This window comes from Pteropus medius, unplaced genomic scaffold (assembly GCF_902729225.1).
Source record: "Pteropus medius unplaced genomic scaffold, Ma_sr-lr_union100, whole genome shotgun sequence".
Lineage (NCBI taxonomy): Eukaryota > Metazoa > Chordata > Mammalia > Chiroptera > Pteropodidae > Pteropus > Pteropus medius.
This window is the reverse complement of record NW_024347791.1, coordinates 6065590-6087436: the sequence shown is the minus strand read 5'-3', so window position 1 is coordinate 6087436 and position 21847 is coordinate 6065590. Positions and strand designations below refer to the sequence as shown.

At 45.0% G+C, this 21847-nt stretch overlaps 1 long non-coding RNA gene across 4 annotated transcripts in view; it reads left to right on the top strand.

The window, feature by feature from the left end:
• LOC120614924 (uncharacterized) overlaps positions 1 to 19208 on the top strand; it is a 119447-nt gene extending 100239 nt beyond the window's left edge. For 3 of the 4 annotated variants that reach the window (XR_005656142.1, XR_005656144.1, XR_005656143.1), the window contains 2 exons: positions 18159 to 18586; positions 18717 to 19208. This is a non-coding gene — a long non-coding RNA (uncharacterized LOC120614924). Of the gene's footprint in view, positions 1 to 15236; positions 15409 to 18158; positions 18587 to 18716 lie in introns of all 4 variants that reach the window. The other variant, XR_005656141.1, reaches the window with a different exon arrangement.
• The last annotated feature ends 2639 nt before the right edge of the window (positions 19209 to 21847 follow it).

The following is a 21847-nucleotide window of genomic DNA, read 5'->3' as shown; positions in this document are numbered from 1 at the left end:
TATTTCATATATTCTATGTTCTTATGAAAAGTGGATGCATCTTACAATAGTTGTCGAAAGAAACTTGTCAGCCGCCTAGCATTGCAGTCAGCTGTAACAGAGCTGTCACCTCCAGCACATATGCAACCTTTCTCCATTCATCTGATCGTCACTTCAGTTGAGTTACTTGATTTGGTGGCACCTTACAGGGCTGACTACTCCTTAATGTTGCTCCCTTCATGAAGCTTCCTCAAAAAAGTTATATAATGATTAAGCATTGAAAGAAGACCTTGCTGAATTCTCAGGTTTCCCATTATATATCAGGAAATGCCACTAGTGCTGTTGAAACTGCCAAATATTTTGGAATTCAGCATAGACTCTTTAGAGCCAACAGTGGTTGCTGTGACTGATTCATGTGTCATGAAGAACATGGAGCACCCAACGTCTAGCTGTCACAGGCTTCCAGCTGACTTTAAAGAGAAGCTATTTAACTTCCAGAAATGTATACTTCAATTAAGGAAAAAACAGAACCATTAATTTAACCAGATCGGAAACGCAAACAAAGCCCAGTACTCTTTGATATGCCTGGAAGTTACTGTGTTAGTCAAATGTTCCAAAAAGGTCAAGGTCAAAGATTTGATCATGAGAAGAATTACAGCCTATTTGTTAACATGCAGGTCTAGCGCCATACTCCCTGCCCTTCGATACATAGGGCACCTAGGGCACTTCTCTCTGCCTCAGTATCCTCAACTGTCCATGGGGGAAATAACAGCATCTGCCTTACAGAATTGTCATGAGAATCGAGTATGTCAGTCCAAATAAATGCTAAGAAGGAGGTTTGGCAAATGGCTAGTGCTCAATAAATATTAACCATTAGGATAAGCAGCATATGGCTTCCAATATAATGCTCAATGTGACTGTCCATGGCCAAAACTGATTCAGAAAAGTATTTAGATTCTGAGGCCTGAGGGGTTAATTTCAAATATAATATTGATGAATCAAGGGATATCAAAGTATATGAATGAATGTATGTTATTGTCAGCCGCGGAGGTTTTATTTTTTGTTATGTTTTTGTTTACTATTAATATAGTTTCTTTTTTTTCACTAGGGCTGCTGTTAAATTATAATTTCAAAAACTAAAATCTATCAACCACTTTCCATCACCAGCCCCGGGTCCATGCCTAAACTCTCGCAGTTGCCCCTTAACTCATCTCCCACATATTCTTTTGCCTTTTTGCAATTTTTGTTACAGACAAATGACAAATATCCTTTTTTCTCCTTTTTTTTTTTCTTTTTTGCTTAATCCAAGAGAAATTTCTTGCTCACGGGAAGTCCAAAACAAGGGTTTCTGATTGGCAAGCAGCTATTTCTTAAGCTATGACTCAGGGACCCAGATTCCTTCCATTTTTGTGGCTCTCCCCTCTTTATTGTGTGGCTCACCTACATTGAGCCAGAAGAGGAGACCAACACTTGGAGGATCAAGTGTGGAGGCTTTTATGGTCCAGGCCTAAAAGTCTCACACCTCTCTTTCTTTCACATTCCATTGGCCAGGCCCCAGTCATGTGGCATGCCTGAGGTCGTGGGAGTTTGGGGAATGTAGTCGAACTTAGTGTCCAGGAAGAAAAAATGAGTTGGGTGAATCTCTAGCCATTTAACATCATTCACCTAATTCTGCACAAGAGAAAATCCCTGTCTATAACCCTAAGGTATAGATCTGTAGGTTGGAGTTGTCCTATTTTTTTGCAATTAGAGGACTTCTCAGAGGTTGAATAAAACCTGGAGAACATTTAGATTGTATATGTCGCCACCTCTGACAAATGACAGATACCTTTATTATCTCCCTCACTTGCTTTTCATAGCCCCACGGTTTGCTTTTATTTATGCTTTTGGGTGATTATTTGCTTAATGTCTTTCTTTCCACTTGCTCATAAGTTCCATGAGGACACGGATCGTACAATTTTTAAAGTGTTAAATCCTTAGAGCCTGACTATCTCTATTTCTATCTCTAGCTCTATCTCTACATGTAGATGTAGATGCTGATGTAAAGATAGATGGGCGTATCACAGATCTTATTAAAATACAATATACATAAAGTTTGCTAACTTCAAATGTACAGCTTGATGAATTTTTTACACAGATGCTTGCATGTTATCAGCACTCACATCAATAAACAGATCATGTGAGCACCCAGAAGTCTCTTCGCCCCTTCTAGTCATTCCCCAAGGGCAACTGCTATTTACATTTTTATCATCATAGATTATTTTTACCTATTTTTGAGCTTTCTCTAATGAAATCGTAGGCATGTACTCTTATATTTGGCCTTTTATTTTTTGCTTAACATTATGTACGTGAGATTTATCCATGTCACCCATATCTGGTAGTTCATTTTCATTGCTGTATTGCAGTCTTTTTTCTGAATATAGCACAATTAATTTAAGCACTGTACTATTGATAGACAGCTGGGTTGTTTTCAGCTCAGGGAATCTAACAACTAATGCTGCTATGAACACTCTTTTGCATGTCCTCTGGCAGACCTATGCCCTGACCGTGACCTCCGCAGCAATCTGACAACTATGTATTTGACAAAACATATGTTTTCTCATACTATGTTTTGTCAAATACATAGTTGCCAAAAATTTTTTAAAAATGCATCCAAGAATTAATGTAGTATGAGGGGAGCCCTCACCTCTATTTCTGATGAGGATTCTGCCAGAGATCCGGATTTCAGCTTAGTCTCTTTTTCACTAAGTGTTTATGTACTACGAAGATTCATAAAGATAGATGGATACAAATTGGCCGTCACCAACATGGAAAGAATTTACAGGGAGAGGGGTATCCAGAAGTGTAGTTAGTTCTCTTTTCTGGGGCCTCACTGAGGAGTGATGATTTCAGCCCCATAACCTTTGGGGTCCTGTCCAGCTGTCCAGCCTCTATTCCATCCATTCACTCACTTTCCTTTCTCTTTCTTGTCTTTGTGCCTTTCAATCCATTCTCACTTTCTGGAGGGAATGAGTTCCAGGGAGGAGTTTGCAGACATCTCAATCATTTGTCTCCTGGGACTGAACTTGGCTCAGCAGGGCTGGAAGGTGATAAGACCGTTAGCAAGGGGCTGTTTGTCATGTTTTGTTGAGAGCTAGTGGCTGGGACTGGCTGATTTAGTTAGGATTTGGGTAGTGGCACAACGACCCTGTGCTCGAGCCGATCTCCTGCTTTGGTGTGACAGTGACAAACTCCACTTTGACTTCCTTTCCCTCTGGTGAAGCAGCAGGCCCGGAATCACACACCCAACCCTGGCTCTGAATGTCTTACTAGCTTCAGAGCACAGGGATCATTACTGCTTGGGGACACAGAGTCCAGAGGAAGCTACAAAAGCCATTCTTCTCAGTTGGCTTTTTAGACAATGCTGAATCTCCCTTTCCTGGGCGTCTGGAGTCCCCTGTCCGTTAGCTTCCTTCTCTCCTCCCTGTCACATCCCTCTTCTCCTGCAATACAGCCTTTGTCCTGAGCATTTCAGGCAGGAAGAAACATTTTCAGCATCCTCCTGTCTCTCTCCCACCCCCTCGTTTTGGTGTATTAGGGTTCACCTGAGAAACAGAACCAATAGGATATATACACATATATAAGAGGAGATTTATTATAGGAATCGGCTTACGTGACTGAGAGGCTGAGAAGTCCCACAGTCTGGCATCTGCAAGCTGGAGAACCAAGAAAGCTGATAATATAATCCTGTCTGAATCTGAAGGCCTGAGAAACAGAGGACTGATGGGGTAAGAACTAGTCCAAGGCCAAAGGCCTGAGAACTGAGGGTCCGCTGGTGAAAGTTCCAGAGCCTGAAGGCCCGAGAACCAGGAGCTCTGACGTCCAAGGGCAGGAAAAGATGACTGTTCCAGTTCAAGAAGATGGAGAGGGAACTCATCCTTCCTTCACTCTTTTTTTTATTCTGGCCCCCAGTGGACTGGATGAGGCCCACACGCGTTGGTGAGGGCTCTCCTCCTCATCAGTCTACTGAACCAAATCTCTTCTGGAAACACCCTCACCGACACACCCAGAAATAATATTTTACCCGCCATCTAGGTATGCCAGAGCCCAGCCAACCTGACACATAACATTAACCATCACAGTTGCTAAGTGCCCTTTGCCCTGGCTCCCACGACTTTCGAGAAGACCAGCCACAAGATAAAGACCCAAAGGAGCTCTTGTTGAAGCAGAGCATTGCCCTTGAAAGCACCACTTTGATTCAGTATCATCCTAAAATACGCCTCCCCACCATGCTTGAGGATTAGTCGGAGTGGGTAGAAAAGTCAGAGAACTGACCATGAAGACTTCTTTAAAAAAATGTTTTCAAGCCTGAGTTATTGAAGCATAGTAAAAATTACTGTTTTTGAACCTATAGGGCAATGAGTTTTGACAAATGTCTACAGGACATTTCCATCTCTCTAAAGTGCCCCGGGCTCCCAGGCCTCAGAGGGATCTGTCTTTTATAGCACAGATGCCCCCTCAGAAAGCCTCGCTGGTGGGTCCTGAATGAGGGTAGGTCTCTTTCCCTTCTAGATGGGAGGCACCGGGGGAGTGAGAGTATGGGATGCAGTGGCTGGCGCTGAACATATAACTTAGCCCCAGGGAGGAGGCTGTGGTTGGAGCGTTGGAGACTGACATCTGGGTCCTGAGGGGAAACTGGGAACAACACCAGCCTCAGGGTGTGAACCAGAGCTGGGTGTGGATGGCGGGGCTGAGGGGCGGGGTGATGCCGAACCAGAAATCAAGGTGCAGGATCTCAGCATGCAACCTGCAGTCCAGTAGATTCTTTAGGCTGGGCCCTCACCAGTCTTTAAATGTCAGGAGTATCACCTGACTGGAGATTCAAATATAGGCCTGGATCAAGACAGAGGACGTGAAAGTGGGGGAGGCTGAGGCCCCTGCAGACCTGCCGATTTCAGGTCGTGTGTGTGCCTATGTGTGTGTATCGGGAGCTGGAGGCAAGACAGTTGTCTACCTCGAGACATCCTAGCTGACCCACATTCTCAGCTGTGGGGAGGCTTGGAGCCTCTTTCCCTCATGCGTGAGGAAGCCCCCCTGCTTCCTCACCAGCAAGCCGGTGCTGCAGCCACAGAGCGTGTGCTGGGGGCTGACACCCCGGCCCACGCTCAGCTCACGCGCCGTCACCGCCGGCTGGAGCAACCGCACATTCTTAGACGCTCTATGTCATGGAAAGAAAGGTGAAGTGCTCCGTCTGCTCTGTTCTCCCCAAACATTACCACTCCAGCAACAAAAGGGGGGCCTCGGTGGTGAGAGACTTCCTTCTCTTGGCAAGCGGGGAGAATCTTTCAGATCCCGGAATCCATGGTGATATTAAGTTCGAGGAATTTTTCAAATCATCGTCCTGCAGAGGCATCTGCGAGCCACCCTTCGGCACATGGTACTCGTGGAGACTTAGTCCGACGAGAGGGAGGCAGCTGTGTTTTCACGGAACCGTGCACCCGAAGAGACGAGAACACACTTTATTTTCCCATACCTGTTTGCTTTAGTTGATGAACACATTCAAACATTCGGCTCCTGCTAGGTGCCAGGTGTTATAGAGAGAGCAGGGAGCAAAACTGACAAGGCCTCTGCCCTCCTGAGCCCGTGACCTCACAGAGTGGGCTCCCACCTGGTGCAAGGCCATGTGGGAGGTGCTGGGAGGGGCTCCAGCAGGCTAGATCTGATCAATGGCTTCTATGGCCCCAGTTAATAATTCCTCCGCGCCTGTGCCCCTGATGAAATAATCCTTTTAGTCTGTTCAGTGCTATAATGAAAATACCATAAACAGAGTGGCTTAGAGACAACAAACACTTATTTCTCACAGTTCTGGAGGCTGAGAAGTCCAAGATCATGGTGCTGGTGGATTCGGTGTCTGGCAAGGTCACTCTTTTTGGTTCATAGGCAGAAGGGTCCAAGGAGCTCTGTGGGGTCTCTTCTATAAGAGCACTAAGCCCACTCATGAGGCCTCCACCCCCATGGTCTAAGCACTTCCCAAAGGCCCCGTCTAATACCATCAGTCTGGGGGTTAGGTTTCAACACATGAATTTTTATTGTGGGATGAGGGCACAAACGTTAAGAACATAGCAATGACTCGGTAACTCATTGCGTCAAGAGGTGAAACCTATTTGCCCATCTTTGAATCTGGGCTGACCTTGTGACTTGCTTTGGCTGATAAAGTGAGAGGAGCACTTGTGTCTGTTGCCAGCAGTGGGCTACTGGGGTCACTGACCGCAGGCGGCTATGACGCCCCTGGCGTTGCTGGCGGCATCAGCAGTGTTGGTGAGGCTGCGGCTCTAGTCCAGACTTACGAGCAGCTTTGTGATCCTGAAGGAAAAGTCCTCTGTTTCCCTTTGCTCCTCCAACCCTCCCAACACCTTTATAACCAGTTCCCTGCCTTAATCGTCTCTGTACTTGAAATGCTTAAAGTAGCTTCTGAAAGAGATCTAAAAAAGCCCCTGAATAGGCAAAAGTCCTGACTCAGCTGAGATAGATGGGGGAAGATTTGAACCCGGTGGGAAATGGTCGCAGATCATGGAGCTCTGGGGTTCCGGTATTTTTTACTGCAAAGTGGGAAGTCTGACTTCTGATGGGAAATGTTGGGACTGAACGAAATGATGTGAGAAAGAAAGCTCCAAGGTGAGTTGGGCAGGGTGCTAGCCTGTTCTCTCACACTCAGCACCGTTTCTTCACCTGGAGAGAGGTTGAGGCTTGCTCTTTCTATCTGATTTGACTGCTTGAGGATTGGAAGGGGACAGATAGGGAAACAAAAGCCCATCTTAATGGTTCATTACATCCTTGTCAGGTGGTTCAGGCTTTGCCACCTCCAGTGAGGTAGGTGGTGGCTAGAAATCAGGTGAGCAGCACCACAGCATGTGTGTGCTGTTGGCACAGAGACTGGCTTCGGTTTGGAGCAGGGAGGGGAAGGCGTGAAGAAGGAGGCAGAGGAAGCTGCTGGAGCACGTGTTTGAAGACTTAAATCCATGCTAGTGCATTTTTCTAATGCATTCTAATTTCTATTGCATTCTAGAAATTCTAGTACATCGAGGCTAACTTTACCTTCGTCTCTTGTCCTTCATTTTAGCACATGGTTCTGTTGATGAGGGAGGTATGTGGAAGTATATGGATGGTTAGTGCACCTTCCAACTCTGTATCAGTGGTCACGATGTTGTTGGATTTTTAGCGAAGGACCTTGATTTTGGCCTTATTGTGGATTCTGCATAGACGGAGATGAGATGAGGCCCAGGCCCCAGACCTCAAGCACTTTGAAATAATTGTCCTTCTCAGTCTGCCCATTACTGCACATTATAATCACTTGGGGAAATTAATAAAAATATATCCACATTTGGGCCCAGTCCCAGAGATTTTGATTCAATAAGTCAGGCATGGGGTCTGGCCTTCAGCATTAAACAAAATCTATCCCTGGGGGATTTTAAAGTGCTGTTGGGGTTGGGAACCAACCCATTAAGCCTTGACCCTTATTCTCATTTTAGGAATGTGTGACTGCCGTGTTTCCCTTCCCTCTGCCTAGAAAGACGACACTCTTCCTGGAAGACCAGTTTCACCTTCCTTCACCTTCCTCTAATGCTTCACGCTTTCTAGATTACTTCACTGCCAGAAACTCTGCCAAAAGCCCCACGATGACAACTTGTCCCCAAAATAAAGGATGTCTTTTACTTTCCAGTTAGTAATACTAATAATAGCTAACATTTTTGAGCACTCATCATGTACGACACGTTGTTTCTTTCTGTATATTAATCAAGCTTCCTAGAATACCTCACCTCCAGAAACTCTGCCAAAAGCCCCATGGTGACAAATATAACAATATGCTGTAATAAAAGTTATGTGAATGTGCTCACTCTCTATCCCCCTGCCTCCCTCTCTCTCAAAATATTTTATTGTACTGTACTCACCTTTTTACTTAAAAGAAGCATGTTATGGCTTCTCTTTGGCATATTTGAATTACTAGCATCACTAGTCTTGTGCTTTAAAGGTTACCTGAACACAAGCACGAGATACTATGACCGTCGATCTAATAATCAAGACAGCTGCGTACATAGTGCGGATATGCTGGACCAAGGGAAGATTCGTCTCTTGGGTGTGACGGAGCTGGAGCGCATGAGGTGTCATCATGCTACTCAGAATAGCACTCAATTTAAAACACAGGAATTGTCTATTTCTGGAATTGTTCGTTTAACATTTTTGCTCTGCTGTTGACCACGGGTAACTGAAGCTGTGGAAAGTGAAACCGCGGATAAGGGGGACTGCTGTACTGGTTCACTTGCCTTCATGGGCCCTGCTCAGTGTCATATACTCTCTTGTTTCAATGTCAATGGCTCTGACCCAGAGCAGGGCCTCTAAACATTCTTATTACTTCTATCCACAGTGTTTTGAAAACCTCATACACTCCTCATAGAATTATTGTTATTATTATTTTGAATTGTGTTTTAGTGTAAGGATTAGCATTTTTTTTCCCCTATAAATGGCCAGATAAAACATATTTCAGGCTGTGTAAGCCAAAGGGTATGTTCATGTTCTATGTTGAGTAACAATTTACCACAAACTTAGCAACTTTAAGCAACACACACTTATTATTTCACAGGTTCACTTGCCCAGGGTCTGGGTGTGGCTTAGCTGAGCTGGGTCCTCTGCTCAGGGTCTCACAAGGTTACCATCAAGTAGGTGGTTGGCCTTCATTCTCATCCAGAGGCTGGACTTGAGAAGAAGTGACAGCCAAGTTCACATGGTTGTTGGCAGAATTCAGTTCCCTGTGGTTGTAGGACTGAGGCCCTCAGCTCCCGAGATCACCGGCAGCTCCCCGCCATGTGGCCCTCTTCACAGACATTTCACATAATAGCAGCTTGCTTCTTCAAGGCCAGTCAGTGAAGATGGAGTCTTACATAAAGTGACATAACCAAGGGAGTGATCTCCTATCACCTTTGCCATACGATGTAATTGAATCAAAGAAGTGGCAGCCCATGACCTTTGCTGTAATCTATTGGTCTGAAGCAAATGCCAGGTTCCAACCACACTCAAGGGGAGAGGATTATACAAGAGTATGACTCACTGTGGGGATCCCCTCTGGGTATGTCATCTTTGTAAGGTCTATTGCAACTATTAAACCCCGGCTTTTTGTAGTAAAGAAGTAGCCATAGACGATATGTAAAAAAGTGAGCATAGCTCTGTTCCAGTAAAACTTTACTTACAAAAGCATGCTGAGAACCAGGTTTGGCTCATGGACTGTAGTTTGCCAACCCCTGAGTTTTAGAGTAACACTGTTGGCCTGCACCAAGAGATTTTAATAAGGATATTATTTACTACCTCATTTAGCATTCTCTTTAAGATAAATGTTGGAATAAACTTATTTTTTTTTCTGGTAGTTGTGTTTTGGTTGAGCAACTGGCTAGTTTAAATCATGAACACTATAATTTGCAAAAAAAAGTTATTGAAGTATAATATACTCACAAGAAATGTGCTGAACACTGATTTTCGGATTCGATTAGGTTTCCTTCTTTGCTTTGGTTACTTGAAATCTCAGAACCAAAACATAACCATCCATACTAAGTGTAAAGTACTTCATAGTATACATTGTCTGTATTTGCCTCGTTCCTGGCTCCACTTAAAGTTCCAATCTTGATTTCTCTTCTTTCATGCTGATGTAATTCATGTTATCTTGCTGCATTTTATATGTCTAAATTCTAGATCCTCTCTGTATAAGCTGGTGATAATGTTTTATAAAAGAATAAAGAATTGTCCTTTAGTATATGTGATGTAGTGGAATATGAAAAACTCCTATGTTCAGATTAAGGTAAATAGTAATTCAGTGGGACGACATTCAAGTTTTCTTCTTATGATATTTAAACCAAGGCGAAAATTGAAAAATGCTTCTACAGGGAATGGTGCTTGTTTCTTTGGATTTGGAGGAGATTAATACCAGTTCATGGACATTGCAGGCTGCACTGGGCTGCACCTGGGTGGGGCTGGGCTAGGGCAAGGATTATGGCTCAGTGTTTCTAGATCCGTGAGATCACAAGCTACATCCTACAAGGGTGCCATTGTGCCTGGCGCCTCACTGGTGATTTCATTGCTGGGCTGTTTCCCTCCAAGATTTCTTGCAGCCTGGGGAAGGCAGCTATAAAATGGTTCTCTAATGAAATCATCAGGCCCAACTTGCAGCTGTCAGCCTTACCCTGCACACTCACGTCCCAGCCTCATCTCCTGGGGTGGAGGTGCTGATGGGCGAGCATACTGCCTTAGCAGTGGTGATACTGGCCTTGCTGGTTCAAGAGCCCTGACATAGCTAAGCTAAGGTTACCTCTCCAGAGAAATCTGGCACTTCCCATGAAACTGGATTATGAAACTAGCTTTGTGAAGTCAACAAGCTTTGGCTACCCTTCTCTTTCCAAACCATGGCTACCCCAGAATCTTGGGGATTTGGGAGGAGGGGGAGGACATGTGTGCATGACTGAAATGTCTCCTAAAGTATCTAACACAGTGCTTGGCATATAGTATGAACCAGAAACTAGGTTATTTAGGGAAGAAAATATGTACTGATTTGCCTAGAGAAGCAGTATAGCATGATGATTAAGAACAAGAACTTTGGAAACAGGCTGCCTGTTTTCAAATGTTGCCTCCGATGCTAACTAGCTGTGTCATATCACCTGACTTTTTTGTGTTTTCTTGTATTTACAATTGGAATTTTAAAAAGATGTTGAATCTATTATATCCTTGCTTTCTCTCTTGGTTTCTTCTCCCTGAGAGAAGCTAGCTGCCATATCATGAAGATATTCAAACAACCTAATAAAGACATGCAAATGGTGACAAAATCTGAGGCCTCCTGCCAACAGCCATGTGACTGAACCATCTTGGAAATGAGTTCTCCAGCCCCAGTCAAGCCTTCAGATGACTGCAGCCCCCACCAATATCTGGACTATAACTTCATGAGAGACCATGAGCTGGAGTCACACAGTTAACATACTCCTGGTCTCTTGATTCTCAGAAACTGTATGAGATAATACATGTTTGTTGTTTTAAGCCACCAAGTTTTAGGGAAATGTGATGTGCAGCAATAGATAACTAGCACAGACTTTTTTCGATGTGTAAGACAGACACGGTTTCTGTCATCATGGAGGTTAAATTTTAGCAAAGCACAGAAATGAGTAAGCTAACAACTGCAGCACAATGTGAAGAGTGCTATGAGGAGAGCACGGGGTGTGATGGGAGCGTACAGGAGAGGTTCCGGATTATGGCTTGACAGTGATGGTGGTCGGGGAACGATGCACAGTCAGTAACACGTAACTTGCATCTTGAAGGATGAGCAGAGCTAGTCAGGAAGTTGAAGGGAATGGAGAAAGGCATTTCAGGAGAAGGGACAGCATGTGCAAAGGCCCGAAGGTGAGAGATGGTATAGAAGGACAGGTGTTGGAAAGCGGCCAGGTGATATTGACTTTTGGGCTCCACAATAAAGGAGTTTGGACTTTGAAGGGTTTTAGGTAGTTATAAGATTTGCATTTTAGAAATATCAATCTGACTATGGCATGAAGAATAGATCAGAGTAGGATTAGAAAAAAATTGGAACCTAATCATTTATTCTGTTCTAGGATGATATATCATGTTACCACATACACATAGATTTTAAAAAAAGAAAAAAACAGAGGTCATGTAGGATAAACTGAATACACTTGCTTTATTTAAAAAATATTTGTTGTGAGGATTTTCTCATGTTATTATTATTAAATAAACTCTAATATGATGGCATAGTGTATTTGAATGTACCACAATTGATTTAGCCAATCTCCGATTGATGGATGCTTGGGTATTCTTTATTTTTTCACTGTTATAAATACTACTAGAGTTGATGTGAGAAGAGTCTCTGAGAATCTTGCATGGTGAGTTTTATTGTCTGGTGGTTTTGAGTGAGGATTTGAGGGGTGTGTAGGGGCTGGAGTGTGTGCAAGAGGCGGTAGATTGAGCCCTAACTAACCAGTGTATTGGTGACATCATCTCTGGTATTTTCTGAGACATTCCTGATTTGGAACATTCCGCCTCATTGGGGCTATATATCCTGGGTTTTTGTTTGGAAAATATTATCACCCCTCCACGCCGTGAACTTCACGCTTCAGCAGCGTTGACGTGCTTTTCACGTTCCACACCTGCTCTGCTGTTCTCACTTCCCTGCAGCCTGGACTGCCTCCCCCTGTACTTTTTCTTTCTTCCCCCTTTTCACTATTCTTTGACTCATCTGAGACACCTCATCCAGCATGTTTTCCTAATCTTGCTTCAGCTCAAACTGGGTTGGCATCCTTTCCTTCATGCATCCATAATGCCCTGTGCTTACTTCTTTCACTGAAGTAGCATGCCCACTCAGCTGTGAGCTCCTTAAGGGCAAATGATCATGGATTAAACTCACTCACTCACTCACTCAATTACTTTATCTAATGACTAGAATGCTTTGGGCATTGAGCAACATTTTAGTGAAAGGATAAATAAATCAATAAGCCTCAATGGGAAAAAGTTAGTAGTTGGATTGTCCTAGGGCCAGGGTTTTGCTGGACAAGGGTGGCTTATTGGGCAAGAAAATTGAAATTGTCAAGAGGGCTGAAGTGGTGGAACATGGGGTTTGTGCAGGACAGGCGGGAAGCGATGACAGGAAGGGCTGGTGGAATGAATGCCGAGGAGCCAGGGAGCAGAGGGCTCTGTGGGTTTGAAGTCCAGGTGTGGTGAGGGTAATGCGGGGCCCGGCTGATAGGTAGTGAGTGGTTCTTAAACTCAACTGTGCATAAGTGTTATCTAGGGAGCTTTTTTAAAAATGTAGATTTTTAAGTACCTCTTTTAGAAATTCTAAACCCATAGATCTGAGGTGGGGGCTGGGATGTGCATATTTAACAAATAGCCCAGGGAATTCTCGTTCAAAGGGTCTGTGCACCACCCTTGGATAATTTCTGAAATGTGAGGCTTTGGGCAGAAAAGGAGTTGTCTGATTTTAATATTTCAGAGGTAAAGCCATCTCTGCTGAAGCTGAGGTCTAGCTGTGGCTACAAGAATGCATGATTGAAGCAGGAGGACAGTGGAGGTAGGTGGAGACGGAAGTCAAAGCAGGAAGGAAATCATCCACGTGACAGTCACCTCGGATGGTGGAAGGGCTTACGGGAAACAGGGACTCAGCGCCATGTGCAAAAGTTTTCCACGAAGGAGGTGTTACTGGTGGGGTAGATAATCTCCATGGTGGAGTGGGAACTTTATAAACTAATCACTGCGGTGCTTGGGTATGAATGCCTGACTATGTTGTGGTGAGGAGCCTATTTGTGTCCAAAGAAGAGAAAGATGATATGTTGGCATTTTTTTCTTACCAGCATTCCTAAGGCTCCAGGCCTGCCAGGGGTGGGGTGAGGCAAGTGACTATGAAGTGGTACAAAAGGATGCAAAACCATAACCATGGGTATAGATAATGAAGACCTTCAGAAGCCCACTTAGAGTTGAGATTAGAGAAGAGGCTCTAGAAGTACCTATGAATCCCACCACATAAATAGTTGGATCAACAGAAATCATCCTTGGTCAATAATCCAGATATCTCTAACCTGGCTGGCTTCATTGGAGATTTAAGGTGCCTTGCAATGATTGCTTCCAGCCAGCAACTGAGAGCTGCAAGGTTAATAAGACAGGCTTATTTCTGATGACATGGGGCTCCTCTGATGGTCAACTTTGGCTTGAAGTTTCCCTGACAACTTTGTCAAACTTTTCTTAGAGGGCTTGGCACTCTAGGACACTTCTATCTACCCTCCTTCCTTCTCTCCTTCACTCAGGATCAGCCTTGCATTGTGGTCTGACAGCTGTCCCAGCCTTGCCTGGATCTCTTTGTATTTTCTCTTGGAGGTATTTCCCCTCATAAAATTCTTGTCTTGATGGCTGCTTCTTGGAGGACCCAGACTAACACAATAAATAAAGTAGGAGGGATGTGGTGGTGTAGGACATTTATTTCTTACTCTGAAACCTAATTCGGGGAGGGTCAGCTCTGAAAAAAATTAGGAAAGCTGAGCAAACCACTGGTTATTAAGAACAAGGATGCTGAGCAGTGAGAGTTTACGGAGCAGTGACCATGTGCTGGTCAGAATGCATCAGTTATCTCTGTAAGCCCCTGCTCTTGAGGTGGAACCTGATGCCCAATGAGATTAAGCAACTGGACACTGATCCTGAAGCTGGTGAAGCCCCCTCAGGTGAAGACACAGCCCCTGCGGGTGCCACCCCCGTGCTCTTTCTACTGCATCGTGCTGCCTGAAGGGAAGAGGGGCTTCCCGGGATGGAGACACAGCAAGGAGACTTGACCAGCCCCTGTCTTTGTTGGCACCCAGGCGTTTTGGGTGGATTGGTGTCTACACATATTTTCAGAGGTACTTCTTATTTTAGGGTACTCTTGCTCGAAGTAACCCCTGAGCATTTAAAGCCAGTTTTTATAAACCTCTTAACTCAGGTGGAGATCAGAGTTAACAGACCTTGCCATGGACCAGATCAAAGTCAGGATCGAATGGCAGATTGTTGCAAACATCAGGACCCACTGCCAGTGAAACACTATCTCTCTTTAATCATGTATAACTAGACAGATTGGCTTGACTTGTAAAATACAACCCAAATCTGTCTGCTTGTCTCTGCTGCCACTGCCCCCTGTTTTCCACACCACCATTTCCTCCCCCTAACTGGTCAGTCTGCTTCCTTTTGCCCCCTTCCAACCTATTCTCCATATCCAGCCACAGCGATTGCTCTAAAATTCAGATCAGATCATGTCTTTCTTCCACTTAAACCCTCAAGTAGCTTCTTATTACTCTTAGAAAAAGACCTACATTTCTTCCCATAGCCCCAGTAGTCCCCTGAGACCAGGCACCTGCCCCTGGCTCTCTCTGAGCGAAACACCTTTGCTCCCCCATAAATTCGTGGGTTTCCAGAACAGACCAAGTTCTTCTCACCCTACAGTCGTTACCCTGGCCATTCCGCTGGCCTGGAATGCTCGTCCCCATCTTTGCATATTTTGCTTCTCCCTGTCATTTAGAGTCTCCGTGGCCACACAATCTACAGGCCACCTGCCCTCCCACCATGACTTGCTTTCTTCACACACCCCTGTTTTACGTTCCTCAAGGCGTTAACCACATGAGAAGTTAAGTGACTGACTTGTTCACGTGTTTATCGTTTGTCTTTCCCCATAGTTAAGTGATTTACTTGTTCACATGTTTATTGTCTGTTTCCCCCCACAGTGTCGACTCTGTGAGAGTCGACTGCTGTCTGCTTTGTTTTGATTCCATATCCTCAACATTGAGAATAGTACTAGGCACATAGTAGTTGTTCATTGAAGATTTACTGACTGAATAAAGATCACCGTCGAAAGTAGAGCATGTCTCAACGAAAACGTAGGTCAGTGGAGAAGAGGTGAGTCAAGCATTTATGTCGTATGCAACAATGTATTTGGGGCTCTTAAAGGAAACCGACTTTCTCTCACCACGAAATTGGACTTAGAGGAAACATTTATTAAAAAGGTTTGAAGGCTTGACTCAGTAAGGGAAGGACTTGTTGCCTATGTTTCTAGTCAGGTTTTAATCAGGAAAATTAGAGGGAGATTTGATGGAGAGCTACCGGGGCTAGGGCTGTGCTGGGGTCATGAAAATAATAATAAATGGCACTTATTGTGGGCTTACATGGTGGTACCATCGCTGCTACACGTGTGATGCCTCTTATGTCAATTACTTCTCACAGTGACGCTACAAGGTCGGCACTGTCATGAACTTCACTGTACAGAAAAGGAACCTAGGTGAGAATTTTCCTGAGAAACCATAGCTAGTAATGACTGGCGCTGCGGTTTCCGTCCTATTGTCTCTGATGTCAAAGCTCAGAACCTGCACAGCTACTGCTAATTACGTGTTCACAAGGGTGAGGCCCAGTACTAAGCCTTTAGGCAAAGGTGCGCTCATCAACCTGGATCAGAACCCAAAGCCTCTGCTTCTCACCTTGGGCCACAGGGCCTAATGAATAGCTTTTACCATTCTCTGCCTTTAGTTTCTGGTTTGTTCTCCTGGGAGCAGATGTCAGTACAGCTCTGCGACTGATTCATCTGTTGCCAGCCAACCAAAGGCCCGTGAAGGGTTTTGCTAATTCATGGGGTGTGAGGTTACTCAGCATTGGGTCATAAGTGCCATCTGCAAGGATACCTCAAATGTTTATCGCAAGCCCACGAACTGTCTGATGTTTGCAGTGGAGTGCAGGAGTTGTTCTGTGGGTCCTGGAGTCAAGTGGAACTGAGCTTGAGTCCCGATTCAATCACTTATTAGCTGTGAGACAAATCCTTTGGAAATGTCCCTTTTTGTATCTATGTCCAGAAAATATAAGGTGCCTACCTCATGGCTTGTGATCCGTTGTGATGCTGCCCTCCCTATGGTGCCCTAGCTATTAGCTAAAGGTGATGTTTTTATTGTCGTTATTGTACCAAACTTGAGGACTGTCCTGGCCAGACTGTAAGAGATGATGAGGGACAGGACGATGGGGAGATATTTGTGAACTGACTGCACAGGGTGGCTTCAAATTCATAAGACCAAGGATCCTGGCTGCGTGCGGTTCCCACATCTATAAAACAGCAACGGTAATACCCTTGTGAATGTAAAATTTAAATGAAAACCCCATATGGATAATGATAATAATGGCTAACATTTATTGAACACTTAATACGCTCTAGGCAATGTTCTAAGAATTTAAAATACATTGGCTCAATAAGTCCACACGGCAAACATTCTGAAGTAGAAGCTGTTACAAATTCATTTTAAAGCAGAGGGACTGGAGAGAGTGTATGTCTGGGATATCATAGGGATTAATGAAGTATTTATTAGAAGCTGAGATCTTTCAGTGGAAGAGACTTTTCATTATTTCTAGGGCCCAGCCCACTACCTGGTACACAATAAGCACTTGGTAAATTTTTATTGTTGAATAAATGAGATAGATCAGAGAGGTTGGCAAACTTTTTCTGTGAAGGGCCCCATAGTAAGTACATTGGGCTTTGTGTTCCATACAGTAGAGATCCCCAATACTCGCTGCTGACTGGGTACCGGTCTGTGGCCCGTTAGGAACAGGGCCACACAGCAGGAGGTGAGTGGTGGGCAAGCAAGCAAAGCTTCATCTGTATTTGCAGCCACTCCCCAGTGCCAGCATCACCGCCTCAGCTCCACCTCAGATCATCAGGCATTAGATTCTCAAAGGAGCACCAGTCCCTGGTGCCAAAAATGTTGGGGACTGCTGCCATACAGTCTCTGTTGTAACTTCTCAAGTCTCCTATTTTAGTGCAGAAGAAGCCACAGACAATATAGAAATACGTGAGCATGGCTGTGTTGTGCTAACACTATTCCTACAAACAGGTGGCAGGACAGGTTTGGCTGCAGGCTGTAGTTTGCCCGGCCCTCGTATCGACAGAAACATTTATGAAATGCCTACTCTGTGCTGGGTACTGTCCTAAGCACTTCTGCGCATTGTCTCCTGAGATGCCAGTAAGGAAAGTGCGCTGACTGAGTGTAAATAACTTGTCCAGGTGTGCGAGGCCACAGAGCATGGACTAAGGAGACAATGTTAATATTTTGAACATTATCCTGATGAAAAGTTATAAGTTAACTCTAGATCCTTACTACTCAACGTCCGGGCCATGGGCCGCCGGCAGTAGCAGCATCTGGGAGCTTGTTAGAAATACAGACAGTTGGGATCCTCTTCAGACTTCACGAATCAGAATCCCCATTTTCGCAAGACTCTCAAGTGATTCTCATACATTTTTAGCTTTTGTGAATAATTCGGTTAGTAATAATATGGCTAAGCTTTTTATTCACCTTGTGGGTGTAAACCTATTGTCAGCATGTTGCTGGAAGAACAAGAGAGGCAGGATCACTTCTCTTATGAGGAAAGACATGTTTAGGTGCCAAATAGAAGCTGTATTGTCTAACAACCTTTGGAGCCTGCTTGGAAGGTGTAGCCAGTGATTTTAAGATCTTTAATGTACAAGGCATTAGAAATACGCAAGGTGAGCCGGTCGGTTTAAGAAAATGGGGTTAGAACTCCATTGTTTGCACAGAGATTAAAACCCAGGTTGAAATTTCTCAGACGCTCCGAATGGAGCCAAGAGTATTGATTGGCTCCTTTTTTTTTCACAGGAGCTGAGGCGGCAGCCCCTGCACCAGCCTCTCCTTGCTGTGGCTTCATCTGATTGACAGTCTGCTCAGCTGCACAAAGGGCAGTGAGGAATCACTCTGCTAACAAGCTCCTTGCCCTTCAGACTCTGGGAGAATGTTGACTGACGGGGACACAATTAAAAGGGGATTGATTTATTGAGCTGGAATGCTCTCACTTCCCCTAATCTCAGCATCTCTCTGCTTCATGCAATCACCATTTCCAAGCAAGAGTCCTCCTCCACAAACGAAACCCTCCTCATCGCCAGGGCGTCCAAGGCGCCTCTAGTTTACCAAAGGTAGCTCAGCCCTGGAAGCCCATAAAGAAAAGCCACATAAAAGAAATCCTCTCCTGCACCAGGCCTGGGATAAGGATCTGGAATCCAGCAGGGAGGGGCGATCTAAACAAAAAAGTAAGCAGTGGTAATGAAAACTGCTAACCTCGGCTTCAGGGAGGAAGTGGGTTAAGAAGAATAAATGGGCAAGGAGCCCCGTTTTTGTCTTTTATATAATGAAACTGTAAATTTCTGTTTGAAATCACAGGGTCATCAAGTCTTTGGAATGTTGATGGGGATGCCCGTGGGATTCAAGGGAAGAAGAAAACCTGGATTTGAATTCGACTCTCCCTTTGAACGGTTTCATTGAACTGATGGTGGTCATATCTCAGCTCTGTGTGTGCAAACGATTATTTATAATTGTTGGGATTTGAGGGGCACCCCATAAACAGCACTTCTCCTTTTCACCAGAGCTATGAACTGATTAAGAAGAAAACACGGTATCATCTTTGTTACTGATAAAATGGGAAATGGAGTTTGTATTTGTGGACTGGTAGATTTCTTGCTACTGAACCCACAGCCTAAAAAGATCGACCTCGGCCTGGTCACAGTGGCTCTGGACAGGTACTTGTGAAATGTCCCGGATGGAGGAGGGGCAGAGCAGAAGAAGCTCGCTTCCAAGAGGTGTAAAGAAAGGGGCTGGGCTGCACCTGCCTGATTTTTTTTCTTCCCAAACTAAAATAGACATACTATCACTCTTTCTCCCCTGGGAGTCAGTAGATGAGGGGACAGAGAAACCAGGAGTGAAGTGGGACCCCTTCCCCATGGAAGGGATCATCGTGATGAGGAAGAACCCTCCACCCCTACACTAATGGTTCAGAAATTAATGATAATAACAATAACAGAAATAATAACAATGACAAAAGTTATAATTTGCTAAGTATTTACCCTTTGTAGGCTCTGGGCAGAACGGTCTATCTCATCTAATCTTCACAACAACCCACAGATGTGTTTATTATTATCGCTCTGCAACAGACGAGAAAGCAGAGACCGAGAGAGAGGTCGGGTAACTTGTCCAAGGACACATGGCTAGGAAGTCGGAGAGCCACAGTGCACGCCAGCTCTACCTGGCTCTGGAGCCTGGGATGCGAAGCAGGCTCTGCACTATTTGTTGAATCGATAATGTGAATGAATGAGGTAAAAAGTGAGGGTTTGGCCAGCACAGGCCAATCTGTGTAGTGTTGTAGATTTAACCATCTTTCCCCACCCCTGCCCACTCAAGGGCTGCACCTGGGGACTCTTGACCTGGATGTTCTGCCCTACTAGGCCGAGCCAAGAAGTGCCTGGCAGTGAGTTCTGGAGCGGGTCCCGCTGTCTCAGGGGCCCACTGTCAGAGTGCCCCAGGAGTCTGCTTGTCCACTCGGCCACCCCGTCCCCTTTGCTTGGTCTTTGATCTCTAGATTGCCAGTGGATCTGCCCCAGTTGGCCTTCCCAATGGCCAGTGGCCTAAACATCATGGTCCAGAGGGGCACTTGGACAAAGCCCCACCCCCACGGGGAACAGGATAAAGCCATCTCTGTCTGAACTCGAAATCTGACTCAGGGATTAGGGAAAAGTGCAGCTGACTGAGGCTGGCATTCGACTTCCCCTCTCCCAGTGGGAATTTACAGTCTTTGGAGCATCTGGTCACCACATTTCCAGACACCCCTCTCACCGCTGGGTACTAAACAAAAAGCAGAGCCCCTGATACCTCATTTTCCCTCACTCGTTCTTCACACCTTGCGATTTATTTTTAATCCTCGGAGCCGCCATAGTTATCTTTATCAGCTTTTCTTCCTTTCAGGAGAGGACCCTCCCGTTAGCCAGGTATCTGCTCTCTACTCATGGGCTTTGCCACCTCATTCGATGTCACACTTGCATTGACTTCTGTTATCTTAATCTCTTTCTTTGGAAACTCCTGACACTTCCGATTTTTCCTGTTTTCCCCTTTACCTCAGCTCTTACCCCCCACCCCCACCACCCCACCCCACCCTAGGTCTCCATTGCTTTCTCAGCTTTCTCTTCAAAGATGTCATTTATTTTCTCTTCGTTTCATCCAATATGACCTGACAGGGTGACTGAAGCAGCCATATTGGGCATAGAAATATGTGCTAGTTCTTCACAGGTTTGTCTGTTTATTTGTTTAAGTGGGGTGTTTGCAATCAATTTATGTCATTAGCTGAAAGGTTAAGATTCTTCTGCTTAAAAATCAACCTCCCCAAATTAAAATTTTGGGTGTTTTTGTTTGTTTGTTCATGTATTTGTTTTTCCATTGTGGTCAGGTCTCCACATGCGTAGAGGCTGCCCTGGAGACGGGTTCCTGAGGAATGGCTGTCGAGTGTGTATCACTTCTACTCAAGCCTTACGAATACTGATTTCATGGAGAGCAGAGTACACGCTGTTCTTTTTGTTTACCTTAGGCATTTCTCTCACTCAGAGAAGTGATGTCAACTTGAGATGCTTCCAATGGTGCAGCAGGCAGATGGGGTTGAGACTAAGATGGTGTCAGGCCAAAAGTCTAGTGGTATCTGAACCCCTCCGGGAAAGGTGTCTATGGAAATAAATGTTCACAGGATAAAACAAGGCCAAATATCGCTGAATTATTTGCTGGGACCCTGACTCCAAACCTTGTTGCAAGCCTCAGTAGATCCAGGCTCTGCCCCATGGAGATTTCATTTTCTTAAGCAGAGTGGCCCCGAGGAGTCTGGAGTGGGTGCTGTTCATCTTCCCACCCAGATTCCTGTGACCAAGCTGTTGTGCTCATGCTCCAGCTGCTTTGGGTATTGCCTGCTAAGGGCTCACAACTGCCTCCTTCTCCAGAGATTTGTTTTTACCCAAGGGAGTCTCTTCACTTGGGAGAATATGAGCTCCCCCAACTGCCCCCTGCAGCCTATATCTAATGAGTAACCAACAGGGGACACAAAAGCCTGACCCTTGTTTCAAAGTGGCATCCACTCTGAGATACAATTCATGCTCCTGAGCATGTGGTGTGGTTGGGCTTAAGCTAGACCCCAGCTGAGACTGTATTATATCTTGGCTTAGTTCTTCCTCTCTTTATCCTGCTTTCCTCACTTCCTTAATAAATTATGTATACCTAAATCCTTGTCTCAGGCTCTGCTTCCAGGGAGTCAGATATAAAACAGGCTACCAAGCCAAATCAGCAAAAAGATCTACCCCATCTATGTCCAAACCTGAATCTGGGGTCTTACCACTTCAGGGTAAAGGATGACCACACACACCGAGAGAAGCTGGACAGACAGTAGTGCAGATGCTTACCCCAGTGCCAGAGTGGAACTGCTTTAGACTTACCGGATCACGATGGAACTGCTCTAGACTTACTGGGATGGCGAAGGGAGTCAC